Consider the following 16,244-nt stretch of genomic DNA (forward strand, 5'->3'; position numbering starts at 1 on the left):
GATCCCAACAAACACATTCATGTACAATGGTAAAAGCTACAAACCAAATTATGCAAAGTCATATTATTATACAGTATATATTCTATTTCAATTCACATGACCTATGCTTTTTAGCTAAGTAATTTAAAATTATAATCAGATTTAGATTATGCTCTAGTGACTTCCAAAGACATCTACTCTAACTTTTCTCCTTTATTTAATTAATTTATGAATGCCTACAGTACATCTACGGTCATTTAATTCTAATTATTTTATAATAACAGTGAAAAAAAGATTGCACAATGTTTTCTGGTGTGCAGTTCGTTTACACAACTCCATACCAACCCCAGCTGCCCTCACCACTTCCATGCTTTTATCAGGCTCTCAGACAGATGGCTGCAAGTTACTGTATTAAGGCCAGCGTGATTAATATACTGTATTCTGTTGAAATCCGCAAGTAAATCCTAATCTAATTTAAACCGATAACTTCCACAATTAAATTCTGATTTCATAATAGAAAATAGTCCTTATCTTTCAAGGTGATAAACAAATAAGAATGGAAGGTGCTAACTCACAGAGGCCGATTTGTGCCGACCAATGCACTCAAATGCAGATTTGTTTACATTTTTCAAGCTGACTGGTGAGAACTGAAGGTATTGCTTAACATTACTTCTCCTCAAACCACACCAAAGAAAACACACACACACCTAAAGTCAATAACAACACCCCTTCTATCTCTTTGTTCTATACAGTATACACTTCAAAAGGTTGTTTGAAAGTATTAGCCCCAGTCTTTAAACAAACTGTAGTTTACAGTGTACATTTTCATACTTAATGCATTCAATTTTGTTTTATATTTACTTTAAAAGGTATCTTATTCTAAAGACTCCCAGCTGTTCACTGTACCTCACCTATTTTTCTAAAAGTGCTCAAAAAGCATGAGGTATAAACTGTGTTAAATTACAGTTAATATATATAGACATACACATAAGAAGAATGCATTTACGATGTTTTGTGTTGTCAGAACTACTGTTAGAAACACTATCATTCTGCCATGCTGTATATCTTTTGCAGTCTTTAACTTTCTTATGGCCTATGGTGATTTCTTTAAAGGTCATCAGTCCCAGGGAGCTGTGGTAGCTCAGATGGCAAGGGCATCTACTGTAGCAATGTAGCTTCCTCCAATTCCTTCGGGTACCAAATGAGTACCGGGGGTTAACCCTTCCGGGGAGTAATAGGCCAGCTGGAGCGTGATGATGACCACATCACCACCACCTCTAGTGTCTGATGGCCAAGAAAAATGGTGGCCCTTGCCCCCCATTACCCCATGGGCCTTTATGGCATGAAAAGGGACCTACATCAGTTCCAGTTTGACACCAATCCTTAAATAATATGTCATTAAAATAAAAAAAACTATCATTACAAAATTTCCCAGTACCTAAAAACACTTAGCAAAGTTAATAAAATTGACTTTAATGTCAGTAAAAATGATATATAGTACAATAAGGTTAATAATGAGTTAAAACAAGACTTAGTTTGATATATAAGAAGCAGGATTTTTTTGTAGATTGCATTTAATATTTACCTGATCAAGAGATAAAGGAAATGTTCCCTCTCATCAGGCACTGATGGCTGCATCTTCTACATACAAAAGGATTTTGTCAAGAGGAGGGAATGTCTCCCCAAGACTTAGCAGGGGCAAATGTACTGTACTGTTGTCCTGCCTAACTCTGGGCATCAGTATTGCAACACAAACATTACACTTGCTACTCACCTTCTTTCTCCTTATCTCTGTTGACAGAAACAATTTTAAATCATCTTAGATACTGTACTTGCTAGTTTTATCTTACATAATGCTTTTATATGCATTCTAAACAAAGCATTGGTTGTGTGTGTTTTAGTGTGCATAAATAATTAGCTCTCCAGGCATACAGGTTTTTATCTAACTGCAAAACTGAAGGTAGAAATAGGATTTGGCATTATGTATATTAGTCGTTTTTATGTTAATATACCTGTAGGCTTCAGTGATAATATTTGACCAATAACCTAACATCATGCAGCATATTTCCAAGGATGAGCAAGCATTTAAGAATATACATATTAACTCAAAATTTAAAAATATGCAGCAGATCACAATATGGAAGTGTTCTGATAATTCCATAATTAATTAAATAATACATTTAGAAATATTTACTAAAAGTGGAACTGCAAGATCTGACTTGTTTGACTGTCAACAGTTACTGTAAATCAACAGGAGACTCTCATGCAGCAATTTCTTGGAAGGAGTCAGGCTATCAACTTGGCTGGGTAAAATGCTGGGCTGCTTGCCTCTCTTCACCTATTTTGTTTTACATGCAGTTCATCAGTTTCTACTGCATTTCGTTCATGTTTAACTGATGGCACCAATGAGGTCAATATGATTTGCTGTGTTAATGTCTTTGCCTTTGAGGGTTCTGAATACTTGCTTCAGGTTCCATTGTAGTTATTGCTGTTCAAAAACAAAAGAGCTTTTAAGTTTGGGAAGGTACAGTACCTGCTTTGTCACAGTTCTCTAGAGAGATTCTAGAGCAGTAATATAATTTGTGTAATGAATAGTTCGGTTAATGAAAAATGCTTGAAGCAGTAAAATATAGGAATTGGCAAATGTAGTAATTTGTGATCACTGAAACAGCATTATGGCAACATTGCAAATTATCACACGTGAATACAGTGAATCACTTTTAAAAATTATACTTAAATACTTAAAATAAACTGCTTTTAAATATTTATAGATGTGGTTAGAGAGCAGGAATAGGATGGCATCAATCAATATATTTTTTTCAAGTTAAAACATTCATTGACTTTATTGTTCATTAACTTTCATTGATATAAGAATGTTGATTCTCTTCAAGGGTGTTGATCCAGATCAGATAGCACACTTTTCTTTCAATTCTTGACAGATAACATTTTTTTTAACAGGAAAAAAATGTATTCAAACAATGCCCACGATGTCTACATGTCAACGAAAAACCTTCTTTGCCGAAGCATTCTATCAACACAAACTCCAGCCCTGCTTCTACCCTTTGCTTCTTCAGGGTAAAGAAATATCTGCTGCTTTTAAATACATTTTTCTGTTGTAGTGGTGAACCGGGGAAAAACAATAAATCATTTTGTCAGGTTAAAAGAAAAAGATAAATAGCATGTCTTTCATGAGATAATGTAAACTAAGATCAAGTCTGCAACACTCTACAAAAAAGAACCAAGCAAGAGGGCAAATTGTCTATGGCTTTTTGTAATCTTTCAAAATCTTACTTTGTAATCTTTTCTTTCAAAATCTAGACTTGATTAAATCTAAAAAAGAAGTCTTAATAATAACAACACATTATAGACATGAAAATATCCCTGCCTGTATCCCTTGAAGGCACTTTAAAAGCACAAACACTTGTGCTTTGTATGGTCAGCAATTTTTAAAAGATTAATCATTCTGGTACAATTAAATGAGTGGCACTGAAACGTTTCACATTGTCCACTGCACAATTACTGCACTGTTATGTAGGTCATTTAGGACACTATTGGAAGCAAACTAATTCTGTTCTAATTGTTTGCAGATTTTAAATTGTATCTTTGAAAGTCAACAACAGTGGAAATCATTTTCATTTCTGTCCCAAAAAATATTTGTGAAGTCTTTGACTGCCAGTAGCAGTTTAACTAAATGAATCAGTACAAAATCCTTTATGTACTGTATTGTGTGTTTGTGTTTAGTCGTTCAGTCGAGTCTTGTCTGTTAACAACTGCTTCTCTGAGCTGTACTGTAGTAGATACTATTAATTATAACAGACCTTTAAAGAGTCTGATTTATTTTTGGTTTCTACCTGTAGATCAGTCAGAACTCTTTTTAACTTTTTATGGTCTAAATGTCTTAGCAGAGGTAATTCTAGACATTGATGGCAAAACCTCAGTCACACCTTATCAAGAAAAAGGGGCAACCTGTTATATCAGCTTTATTGTGTCTTCAAAATGTTGTAGAATTATACAATAAATACAATGGTATATTTGTGCGAATAAAGAATAATACAGAGCATTTTATTCTGTAAAAATACTCTTTAAAACACAAAAATAAAAGTGCAAAGGAACTTGATGGATGACTGGATACATTCAGAAAGTTACAGGCAGCCAATACTCAAAAAGAACTAAATATAATGAAACAAAATCACCAAAAACTATTCCCACAAACATAATAATTTGTCCTTTCTCTCACACAAATATTTTTTCAACAACAGGGTACATCATGGATAATGTACAGCAAGTTTGTTTTCTTCAGCTCTTCTGCAAACTACTGTGAAATTACTAACAACTGTAAAATCCAGGATGTTATGTTTACCATCTGAGTTTTCCTCAGCCTCATTTTCCACTGACAATTTCTAACATGATATTTCTTCTAAGGTGTTTTCTTGTCTTACAATTTCCAAAATACTGCCACGTCCTTTTCTTCACTGTTGCTAACAATTATTTTCCTGTTTTTACTCCAGTTATAGCTTGTTGGTTTGTCTTCCTTTCTGTCCACTCAAAACATTTTCCTCAGGCATTTCTCCCACATGTGTCTATTGTTCTTTTGTTCTTCATTTCTTAATGGCCATATTTTACAGCTATATACTGCTGTTGGCCATACAAGCGCTTTTATCAGTCTGTACTGTATTTTGTACAGCAATAGGTAATAAAGTAATAGGTATATTCCATGCTGAAAAGAAAACACAATGTTTCAGCCATGGAGCCTTCTTCAGGTGTGAGAAAGACAGGGCAGTAAGCAAAGGTAATGTAGCAGGAGAACAAAAGCTGGGAGAGAGGAGGAGTGGGAGGCAGGAGCAGGGGACAGACAGAGTGGCCAATCAGGTAGTGTGAAGTCATGATAGGTGAAGAGAGGTGTGAAATGAAAACAATAATGAATAGAGAGAATTTAGAAGAAAATTAGTCTGTCATTGAGAGAAGGGGCAAGGTGTGATCCTAGCTGCAGGATCATTTTAGTTGCTGTAGTCTTTCTGATGCAGGAGTTAGGAACACCATCCTTGAGAACACAGACAGAGATTAGTGTGATTGTGGCCATCAGAGGTGAAATGAGAAACAACAGGCTTGGAGAAATCTTTAATCTTCACAGACCTAACAGGTTCTCTGAACCGGTCCCCGAGTCACCTTCCTGTTTCCCCAATGATGGCTGGGCATTTACTGCAAGAGATACAGTAAATAAGGTTGCTGGAGGTACAAGATGTCATCTGAGTGATCCGGAATTGTCCTGACGGGCCTTGAATGAGTGTGGTGTTACAGTAGATATGTACTGTATTTTGTCTGCACATTCAGTAAGTACTGTTGCTCCCCTAGACAGTCATGTTTTTATTTCACTTCCACATCCTGCATCATCTATTATCTTGAACCATAGGTACAGGACATGTATCCCCCCCTTTTGTTCCAGCTTACATTCACCATCACATTTGTTGTTTGTTGCAAGTTGTTTATTATTCTTCCACCAATCATAAAGCTACAATACCTCTACAAGCATCCGAAAGATTTCTTATAATCTTTTCAACTATGATATTAAACAGGTTAGGTGACAGCAATACTACCATGTCTTTACTCATGCTGAACCATCCCAACTCTGTTTGGGCTACTCTCACCTTGTTTTTTCAGTACAATTGTTTTTGAGCTAGATCTGACTGCTGTTGTTGCTTGAGTTCTGTCCAAATAATCTTCAGCATGATCTTACAGTATGTGCGATACAAGAGCTATTGAACACTGATTTGGTTTCCTCTCTTTGACAAAGGTACAGTATAAAACAAAGGTAAATATACAGTACTGTATCTGCTTTTTTGGTCCTATAAAACTACAAAAAGAGCTGATATTTGTGGCATGTATGAGAAAAAAGAATCATGAAGTTTCTTCTTCTTTAAAAACATGCTTCTTAAAAATATGAAATGTATGACCCATTATTTATGTTACTCACACATTATATAATCAATCGTACACTAAAGTTAAGATTTAAATAAGGCTACACATACTGTACAGTATATAATGCAATCCCTTGACATTGAAATTCAAAAACTACTAACAAAAATAATACAGTTGAAACGAACACAAATGACTAAGAATAATTCATTTGTTCTTTAGTTATTTTAGTTCACAGCTTCAACTACAATAATGATGAAAAGAACTGCAGCAACTTCAGTGCTAAATTTTAACAAACATGGCAAAATATAAGCAACATTCTAAAGTAAAAGCAAGAAATGAAAAGCATTCAACAGAATGTAACAAATAATGTATATTATGAGAAAGGAGCCTGATAAACTGCATTATCCGAGATAAGCGCTAGATGGCAATGACTCGTCACTAAAAATTGAAACAAGGGCTGCAAATATTTTATGAAAACCACCAGGTGTCACTCTAAGCCATCTCCATGCTTCTGTTCTTTATCCCTGCTTTAAGCATGTATAAATTGGGTCAAGAGTTGCTTAGTGCACCTGTAATTCAAGCTTAAATAGAACATCACTGAAGAAATCAACAGCTGAAAATGAATGCAACATACAGTTGTGTTGCAATTTCTAACAATCCTAGCTGGCTAGCCTTTCTGTGATGTCATTTAACCTGAAGAATTAATGTTTTTTGATTCCATATAATGTTACCACGAACTGTTGAAAACAGTAACTGCATCTCATAAAAACAAGCAAGAGAAGTGATTTTATGATACTTTTTATAGCACAGGTTCAGCGGTAACACGTTGTAACAGTGGAACAAGTGGCCTCTTTTCACATATTGGAATGGAAATGCTGATTTTTAAGAGCCATTTAGACTATACAGAGAGAGGCAGTGGGTGTGGATGAGGAAAGGAAAACCTCAGGAAATACAGCCCTTCAGTGTGATAAAGACACCCTAGCCACCTTGCTTCCATTCATTTAGTCACCAACTGCAGAGCTGCAGCTATAGAACACACCTGTAATCAGTTGGTTTCAATTTGTTGAGCTCAAACTTCATCTGGTAGTTTTTACTGACCAAAGCACTCAGGAATCCTCCCTGCATTTATGTTGTTTGCTTCTTATTGAAAGATAGTTCCAAATAAACAACATTACCGGGCACACCAAATACAAACAAACATAGGTGAGCATAAACTGCTTTCCTAACACCTATCACTTGGTATCTATCTGCGTTTATTCCATTAGCCAAATTTAGTGCATCCTGTTCTGCATCCCAATAGAAAAAGGAGCGACTCTGCCTCTTGATGCACCTGCTCAGCTGGAGCTGTTGCACTGCTTTGAGGCAAAACATTTCCAGCAAGGGTGCTCTTCCATGCTTACCGGGCAAAGGTTAACGTTAAACTATTCAGTCAGTCATCAGTTATAACTGACAGCTTGGCACAGTAGGAATTTGAATACGAAAAAAACACATCCCTAAAGAACCATGCCACTATAAACAACTGAGAGAAGAACACATTCATCTGAGGGTATTATAGACAAAAAAAAAGAAATCATGAGTGGCAAAATAACTCACAGTTTAGAACAGTTTTTGTCAGCTTTTCGGTGATGCATATAAAATTAAATTATGTTCTGCTCTTCTGTTCTACAAATGTTCAAAGAAGAAAAAAAATAACATCATGAATAGGAATGTGTCAAGAAAAAAGGAGAATGATATTTAAGCAACTAATGTGTACTGTGACATTTTTTAAAAACTTTTACACCTGCTGCTTATTATGAAAAATACCATTTTCACATCCCTAATTAGGATTTTTTACATAATAAAGAAATGCAAATTGCTGATGCACCTGAGTACCTTCAACAGGTATGTCGCATTTCTTGTAATAAACAAGTAAAGCAAAGGTGTATACTTAGGTGGATCTCCAACCACCTGGGAAAGAAAATACCGTATACAGTACTGTATACATGCTTTTTTACTCTTGCATTGCAAAAAGAGCTGCAATTAGTGGCAGGTATCAGAAAAAAAGGGAATCATTAAGAAATATGACCCTACAGTAAATAACAAGTATCAAATAACCAAATAGATTACTTGTATCCAGGGCTACCCAACAGAAAATAATCATTAATGGCATCACAAAGTGAGCTTTAAAAGAAATAATAAGATGCAAAACTAGATATAAAATGATCTGCTTCATGACAGAATCTTAAGAATATATGTTAACGAGATTCACAAATGGATAACAAATATGTGTTAATTTGACTCTGAATGGATCTTTCATGTTCTCCCTATGTCAGAATGAGTTTTCTTCAGGTACTCCAAATTCTCTCAAACGTTATGCAGGATAATAGGTCTCTCTACACTGCTCCCAGTACTGTATGTCAGCCCTGCTATGGCCCATAGTGGTGTCAAAGGATAAAGTATTGCTAAAAAAGAATGGGACTACAAACTTTAGTTTCACGTACATTCCCATCACAGAACGTTTGTTACTTTCTAACGAAATCACAAATACTAATTTTAAATATTTTTGTCCCTTGGTGAACTGGTTTGGATTAAACATTGTAATCTATATATTTAATGCTAAATTTAACATTTAAATTTAAATTTTTATGGTTGATGTTTTTGTTCTTTGTGTTTACAACAATAGAGGACAGCCAATGGCGGAAAACACAGCGAGCAAGAAAAAATATTTTCTCTATGGTGCTGCAATGGAAGTGCAATCATGATGTGTATTAAAAGTATATTTCAAATTTTCTTGCCTTTTTCCTCAGGACTAAACCACTGTTTTATCTCACAGACAGTTGAAGCCAAAGATCAATAAGCAGTCTCCTTTATTCTGTCCCAGGACACTGATTTAAAATACTTGTAATCTACAGTATCTTAGGCCACAGGCAAAGTCTGAGACCCTGGGAACTGCACATTGCCTAACATGTATGAGTTGTGACTCAGAAACACCAGAGGAAAGGAGTTTAGATTTTATTAATGTAATTTTGTCCTCTTCTATGTGGTTATATATTATTCACTTCCTTTGCACAATCTTCGCCACAACAAGCACCTTAGTGACCCATTATCATTAGTGATGCCTCAAAGAGCATAATGCCCACACATATTAGATAACATGTAAGGATCTGCACACTACATTTTAAAAGCATTAACTCCTTTAGGGTTTTTTTTACTTCAAAGATTTTGTGGCTAAACCAAATTAAAAAATGTTACAGAACCGAATAGCCCATACATAAATGCAAACATAATAACGACAACAGGCTTTTAAAAACACTCACAAACAATAGATTTTTGATTAAAGCTTTGTACACAAAGTCAGTCTGTTTTTTCCTCTGGTTTTAACTACCACCCACTGTTTTTGTTACTTTCATTTTGAGTTGTTCCAGGCTTAATTTAGCCCCTTTGAGAAAAGCTCTGGATATATGTGTTGGCTACAACAGAAACTTGTTCAAGTAAGAAAAATGGGTAAAAGTTAAAAAATGTCACTATGATTAATTAAAACGATACCCCTGGGCTGCTCAAGAGAAAGTACTTTGGTTTGTTTTGAGGAGCGCTGCTTTAAGGTTGTTTTTAATTTAGATTAGTCAACCTTTGCCGTTATTACTCAGAAAACGTGCGCCGTTCTCAGACTTGTTTGTGTCAGCCAGGCCCGCTGCACAGAGATTAGGAGCAGCAAAGTGAGCATTGAGGTGTGATTGTGCTGGCAGCATGTGAAATATAAAAACTGAGCTGTCAGAAATTCATGAGTGGAAGTGAAGATGGGCAACACTACATGTGCTGTTATTTTGCAGGTTTAAAGTTTATACCATTCTTGTACTTTTCGCAGACTGGGATTAGCTGTGCTTTAAAGTGAAGCTGCATCTTAAATAGAAAGACATCATACAAAAAAGGAACTGGAGTGCTAGCAGATCAGCAGCCTACAGAATAAGGTCTACAAAGTAGGGGTTTGGCCCAGTTAGTTATGGTTTCTGGCCAGACAGTCATAGCTAGGAACTCACTTTGAAGTAAATGTTTGATACAACCCCAGTTTTGGGTCCCAGACATCAGATATCTTTGTTCAGATCCAAAATTCATTTAACTGCATAACCTTGTCAGTCTTAAATGAACACACAAAGCAGCATAAAATAAATCTAACAATAATCACAATAAGCCTACCAGTTATAAATGATTTAAATCATTTTTATAGTAATTTGAAATGCCAGCAGAATTCATTTATCTTCTAAACTACAAAATGAGCATTGGAGATCCATTTGCATAACATTGTTATTATAATTACTACTGAAATGATGTTGAACTCAAACCCTATTGTCCTAAAATATTAAATTTGGTATGTAAAGTAGTTCACTAGGCTATGTATTTTCCTTTAGCTCTTTTTTTTTGGTCGATCTCTTTCATTCAAACCTCTGAATGGCATATTTGGCTCTTCAGACAAATTTAGCCCTGTGCTAAGATGTCAGCGTGTGAATAATGAGGCTCTTTCAGACAGCTGTGCTGCATTGCATTCAACAGATTATTTAATCTCACCAGGTGAGATCCAAAGAAAACATTATCAATGCATCTGTAATAGTAACAGTAATTGCATGTTTTATTGTCTAAGGTGAAAAATAATCAAAATAAAAGGATCAATTCAATGTTTGTACTTATATCCTGGTAATGAACACAATGTGGTACTTAGATGGCGTTATCTACTGTATAACCAAAGAGCAATTTAAATGTACTGTACAGTACCTCACTGCTAAAAACACTTGGCATTGCCAAAGACAAAGGAACCTATCCAGCTCAAATGTTGATATAAAAAACTTTTACTTGTAATTTGATTATACAAATTCAAGCCCATTCCTCAGCATGCTTTTAAGAAGTAGAGTATGGAGCTATTTTATTGACAGAAAATTGTTTGTACATTGCAAAAACAAATGAATGTTAAACAAAGACAAACTTTTCAAATTTCAGAGAAGACTACAAATGTCAAAGGCTTTGATCACAAGATATGACAAAGCCTTAAAATGTGTTCCTATTGCTCCCCTGGTATTACTGTCTACTTCCAAGCACTTCCATGCATGTGATATATTGCTGTCTGAATGCAAAACAAACAGTATAATTCTGTGTATTCCAAAGTATACATTAACTCTCTATTTCTATTTTGTATTTTACAGAACCCATTTCCCCCCTTCCAGCTTTATGCAGTTGCATTCAACTGATGAAGGCAAAAGTGATGCTTCACAAGGCCATACCAGCTGTTTTTCAAAGCTCAGCTCAAACAATAAACACAAATAACTGGAAATGGAAGTTCCATAAAGCCTTCTATAGATTTCTATATCATAGTGAAAGGACAGAGGCTAGTATTGCCTCCTTAAAACCAGACGGCTTCATGCTGGTCATAATTTCCTTAGACAGGTAAATACGTCAATGGAAGCTTTCACATGTGGGAAAGCTGTCTAACAGTCCAAAGCTGATTCGACAAAATGATTGGGAAAAGCTGCTGTCGGGCATTGAAAAAACATCAACAAGAACATATACACCAAACAAAAAACTGATGACAATGCAGAAATTGTCTGGTTTTTTTGTTTGTTGTTCCAACACAACTGTTGCTAAAGATAACAGGTGTATTTTGATTTTAACATACAGATAATGCTCTCTCTTGCCTGCTTAGATATAAAATGGTCATCCCCTTTGAAGTTTTTGTGTGTGGTTTTCTTTTTCACATAGAATTAGAGAGTATAAGGACATACTGTATTAAGGGTTACAAATGAGGGAAGGTCATTTGGCCCTCAATATAAATAATTTACACTCCTGCACCATTTCTTACTGAGAGGAGATGTACAGTAGCATACATTGCTTTGGCTTAGGAAAAAAAAACTATTTTCTTTTCACAATCACAAGACTTTAACATTACTTGTTTCTTAGAAATTACAACAATAATCAAGGTTTTATTTTGCATAAAAATGAAATACATCTTTAATACCAGCCTACACTTGTTTTTCATGGTAGTAGTAGGTAACTTAGTTCTTAGGTTTCCTGCTTAAGGAAATAAATATAATATAAATATATATACTGTATATAAATATAAAAAAATGTAAAAAAACAAAAAACAATGCTTAGATGTGCTGTTTTGAGCGCTACAGTTTTTCAATTTCAATAGCGACAGTATAGTCAAGACTGCAACTTACCACAGTCAGGAGTGGTGACGACAGAAGATGTTGTTAATGTTCATCCCTGCCGTAAGCTGCAGATCGTCATTGCCGCCACAGCCAGTAAATCATGTTCAAACACATTATCTGGGTGCTGGGTGAATGGAACACGCGCTTGTAAATCCCATTTCATTCACTTTGATTACATGTCAGTTTCCATTTCATGGTTAAATGTCATTTGGAAAAATAGGCAGAGCTCTTTTCAGTTTTCCAAGATTCAGGAGTGCACCTCAGCAGGTTGGCAATTATCTGCTAAATACTCATGAATTGTCATCAGCAAACAAGAATGCTTGAATATTTGGAAATGTCAGTAGGTCTGCCAAGTTTTTATTGCTACTGTCTCCACTGCATTTTTCAAGGATTTCCTTCCGTTCTTGGTTTTACAATCAATTTGTAAAATCAATTTTTTATCATTCTTTGTTTTCACCCAGAAACATCTTCACCATCCCTTTAATCTATTAAGTAGACTTTTCAGCTGTGACAAAACCTGACAAAATGCTGCTAAGAACTGCAGGTGAGTTCAAATGTTGTGATCTACTGTGATTTATATACTGTATAGACAAGACAAGTGGGAGCTACAGTATATCTCGTATATATAGCGACACCTGAAGAAGGCTCCACGGCCAAAACGTTGTGTTTTCTTTCTTCTCTTTTCATCATGGAATAAACCTATTACTTGTTCCATATGCTGTATACTGTGTACTGCAGTTCTAATAATTTAAACTGGCTAGCTACACACTGATCTAACACACTCCCATTTGTAACCAGTTCACCTCATTTGTAACCAGTTCACCTTTCATGAGTGATCATCCTACTTTTTAAAATCCTCTATTTATTCTTTGGTTATCTAATAATACATTTTAGGACTGAGCTGAAGCTTCCAAACATTATCACATTGGCTTTCTTCTTCACACTTGCGACATTCCATTCATCCCTTCTCTTTTACCTGTATATCAAAGATATACTCTTTCGTGCAAGTGCTTCTAGTGGAGAATTGTGATAAAATAACGTGAATGGTTAGTTTTTCCTGTTTTTTTCCCGGCATCATCTAAACACATTAATGCAAAAAGATCCCTCTGTATAATACCGTAAAAGACATTACTCAATGGGTAACTCTCGTATTCCAAAAATGAAAATGTTTTGCACAAAACATTGCACTTCAGCATTTCTGTATTTTAACAATAGCCCACCTACAAGGAAAAGACATGCAGTGTGCAATGACTTAAAGTGCGCAAACAAACCAGGCTATGGTTTATTACTTAACGCATCACATATCACAACATTCCTTGGAAGGCATGTAGTGGCAAAAATAAAACTATATACTGTATGTAGTAAAACATAAAACCTAACTTCTTATAAACATTACTGTATGTAGTGCATCTTACAAATAGCCACACTCAGATTAAGAAACTGCGGCTTTCAAAACAGATAGAAGTGGTCAATCAAAATAAATTAATTTGAACATGAAGAAAGCTCATTATCCCTGGTTTCTGGATGCTGGATGCTGGAAGCTGTTTGCAAACAGTTCACTGAGTTTAAAGGAACAGTTACTTAACTTTAAACCAAAGGGGAAAACACTGACCGGCTTCATGTCCTTTCTATATATTAGAAATAAATATTTAGAACTAAAGTACACAGAGCCAAACTGACAGCCTTCTGCATGTGCATTACTTAAGCTTAGATTACATTTTTTGGAAGGGGCCATATAACATCAGGCAGCATTTAATTTCTAAAAAAAGAACTAGAATACTTTTCACATGAGGCCTTGCTTTTAGAAAGCATTTTCTATTAACAGAAATGACTTATAGGTGGGTGGCTCAACTCATCTCAGGACGGTATGACTTATGCTAATACAACAAAATATGACCTTTTTAACCTTTTTAAGACTTTTTTAATACTTTTCCCAAAATCTTGTTAACAGTCATTTCTGCACTTTATCATAAAAAAAACAAAATTAAGCCTGGAAACAACATAATGGATAAATGATAGGTATATGCAGTACAAATATACTTTTTTGCTCATATGAAAAGTGGTGTGAATTGGGTACACCTTGGTTATTTCTAAATTATGCTAGATTTAATTTAAATTAGAAATCAAACAGAGACAGCAGCAACACTCATTTTGCATGTGTTAAAGCATTGCTGTATAGTAGAATCATCTGACTAATTCCTGCTATGAGTGGTATTTACTAATGGCTTATCATCAACTTGTCAGCACTGTACTACAGATTAAATGAAAAAAGATTAACTAAATATGAACTAAATCAAACAAAACATTCTTTGGCTTGAAATGAGTCAGGTTTTCCAAACACAGTAAATTGATGACTGTCTTTAAGATTCTGCTAGAGGTATTCAAATTATATTACTCATATAAGTTGCCTGAGTACTCATATCTTGTATGCTTTAGTCCATCAGAGACTAACAAAAAAGCACTACTAATCCATCACAGATCATTAAAACAGAAAATGATTTCACTTTCACAAAGATTAAATACTTTAAACCATGAAGATTATTTAAGCCTAAATGCAGAAGATCGATATGAATATTATGGGCTATGTGTGAAATTATACTACTGATTTACATGGCATTTCCAAACTTAAGACTCAAAACTAAAAGAGATGTTTATCTTACATGATGTTTACAGGACATACTGTATGATAAGGTTTATTATACCTCATATAGGCACTGTACAAAGCATTTCATTACACAAGCAGAATTAATGTAATTAAAATATCTTAAAGAAATAAATACATTTTAAAGTATATATATATATTAATATTGTTAAGACTGGCTGGAAGGCATAATCTTAATTTGTATTACAAAACAAGGGAATAAAAGATCAGGACCTGAAGTCTAATGTAAAAATCTAAGACAACAATTTGAAACCAATAAGAGATGGTGTATTGTATGCATAAACCTTGCTAAGCTGCACAGATCAGTGGTAACAGTTTTAATTTTGCTAAAGCTGCAAACTGGCTTTGTAGCCATGACAACTGCGCTGCTCCTCGGTCCCTCTGGATTGCTTTGTGAACAGCCTCAAGGCTCATTCTCAGCAGACGCTACATGGGATGACACTGCACGACATTACAAGGCGTTGCCCTTCAGTTCTTACATAAATACGTTATTTAAATGTGTCCAGCATTGAACAGAAACAGGGAAGCGTGAAAAACACAGCGATGGGAGACCATGCCAAAAGTTAAAAGTTCACATTTCAAAGACCTGCCCACAGCAGGTTTTTTTGTGTTTTGGAAAAGCAAGATGCAAAGGATGCAAGATAACTCTTTTCACCTTCCAATTTACAACTGCAATAGCCTCTGACATAATTCTCAATAGAACATTTGAACAGTTCCATTTCTTTGTGAATGTATCTTCAATCATTGCTCAGTCCACCTATTTTCTAGCTGCTTTATCCGATACAGGATCGCACGGGAGTCTATTCCACTAATCAGCCTATCAGTATTGTATGTCTTTGGACTGTGGGAGGAAACCAAGTCTTTGAATTCACAAAGTTGAACACAAGAACATACAAACTTTCCAAATAAGAGAGGGACATTCTGCCCGTCTGGCCCAACTGATAAAAATGTGTCTGGTAGCTCATCAAATTTATGGCAGGTATCATCTAAATGAGGTGTGAATCCAGATGTGCATCCCTCTTGAAACTCTGTTACTGTGTATTGAGAATAGCTTAGAACACCTAATTACTAGTCAATTTAGTTTTTTTTCTACTCTAAAAACACCAAACTAAGAGTTGAATCCATTTGAAATATCCAGATAAAATGTGTAAAAAGCAATGCATTGGACTTTGTGGCTTCTGCTGAAGAGCAGATTACTGAATATACTGCAGCTCTGTGCCTGCACCATATACTGTAATTGTGTCAACCAGACTTACAGCTTGCTCATGTTATGAAACTCCCAGTGTGAGCATGGATGTAGTTTAAAGCGGCCCCAAATTATTTGGCTAGCACAGCATTTGAATTGTCACACTATTTTCTATAATTTCTGGAATAATTAATACTCATGTATGTACGATAATAAATGACAAAGCTACATGAGGCAGTAAGATTTCATATACTGTACCATCTCACAGATAATTACACATCATTGCAATAACATTATTATTTATATGTATTTATAATAGTTACTA

The 16,244-nt window shown here is 35.1% G+C and overlaps 1 protein-coding gene across 2 annotated transcripts in view; it reads right to left on the reverse strand.

The window, feature by feature from the left end:
* pde4ba (phosphodiesterase 4B, cAMP-specific a) overlaps nucleotides 1–16,244 on the reverse strand; it is a 147,721-nt gene that overhangs the window by 51,712 nt on the left and 79,765 nt on the right. The window lies entirely within an intron of this gene.

This window comes from Lepisosteus oculatus, chromosome 9 (assembly GCF_040954835.1).
Source record: "Lepisosteus oculatus isolate fLepOcu1 chromosome 9, fLepOcu1.hap2, whole genome shotgun sequence".
Taxonomy (NCBI): Eukaryota; Metazoa; Chordata; class Actinopteri; order Semionotiformes; family Lepisosteidae; genus Lepisosteus; species Lepisosteus oculatus.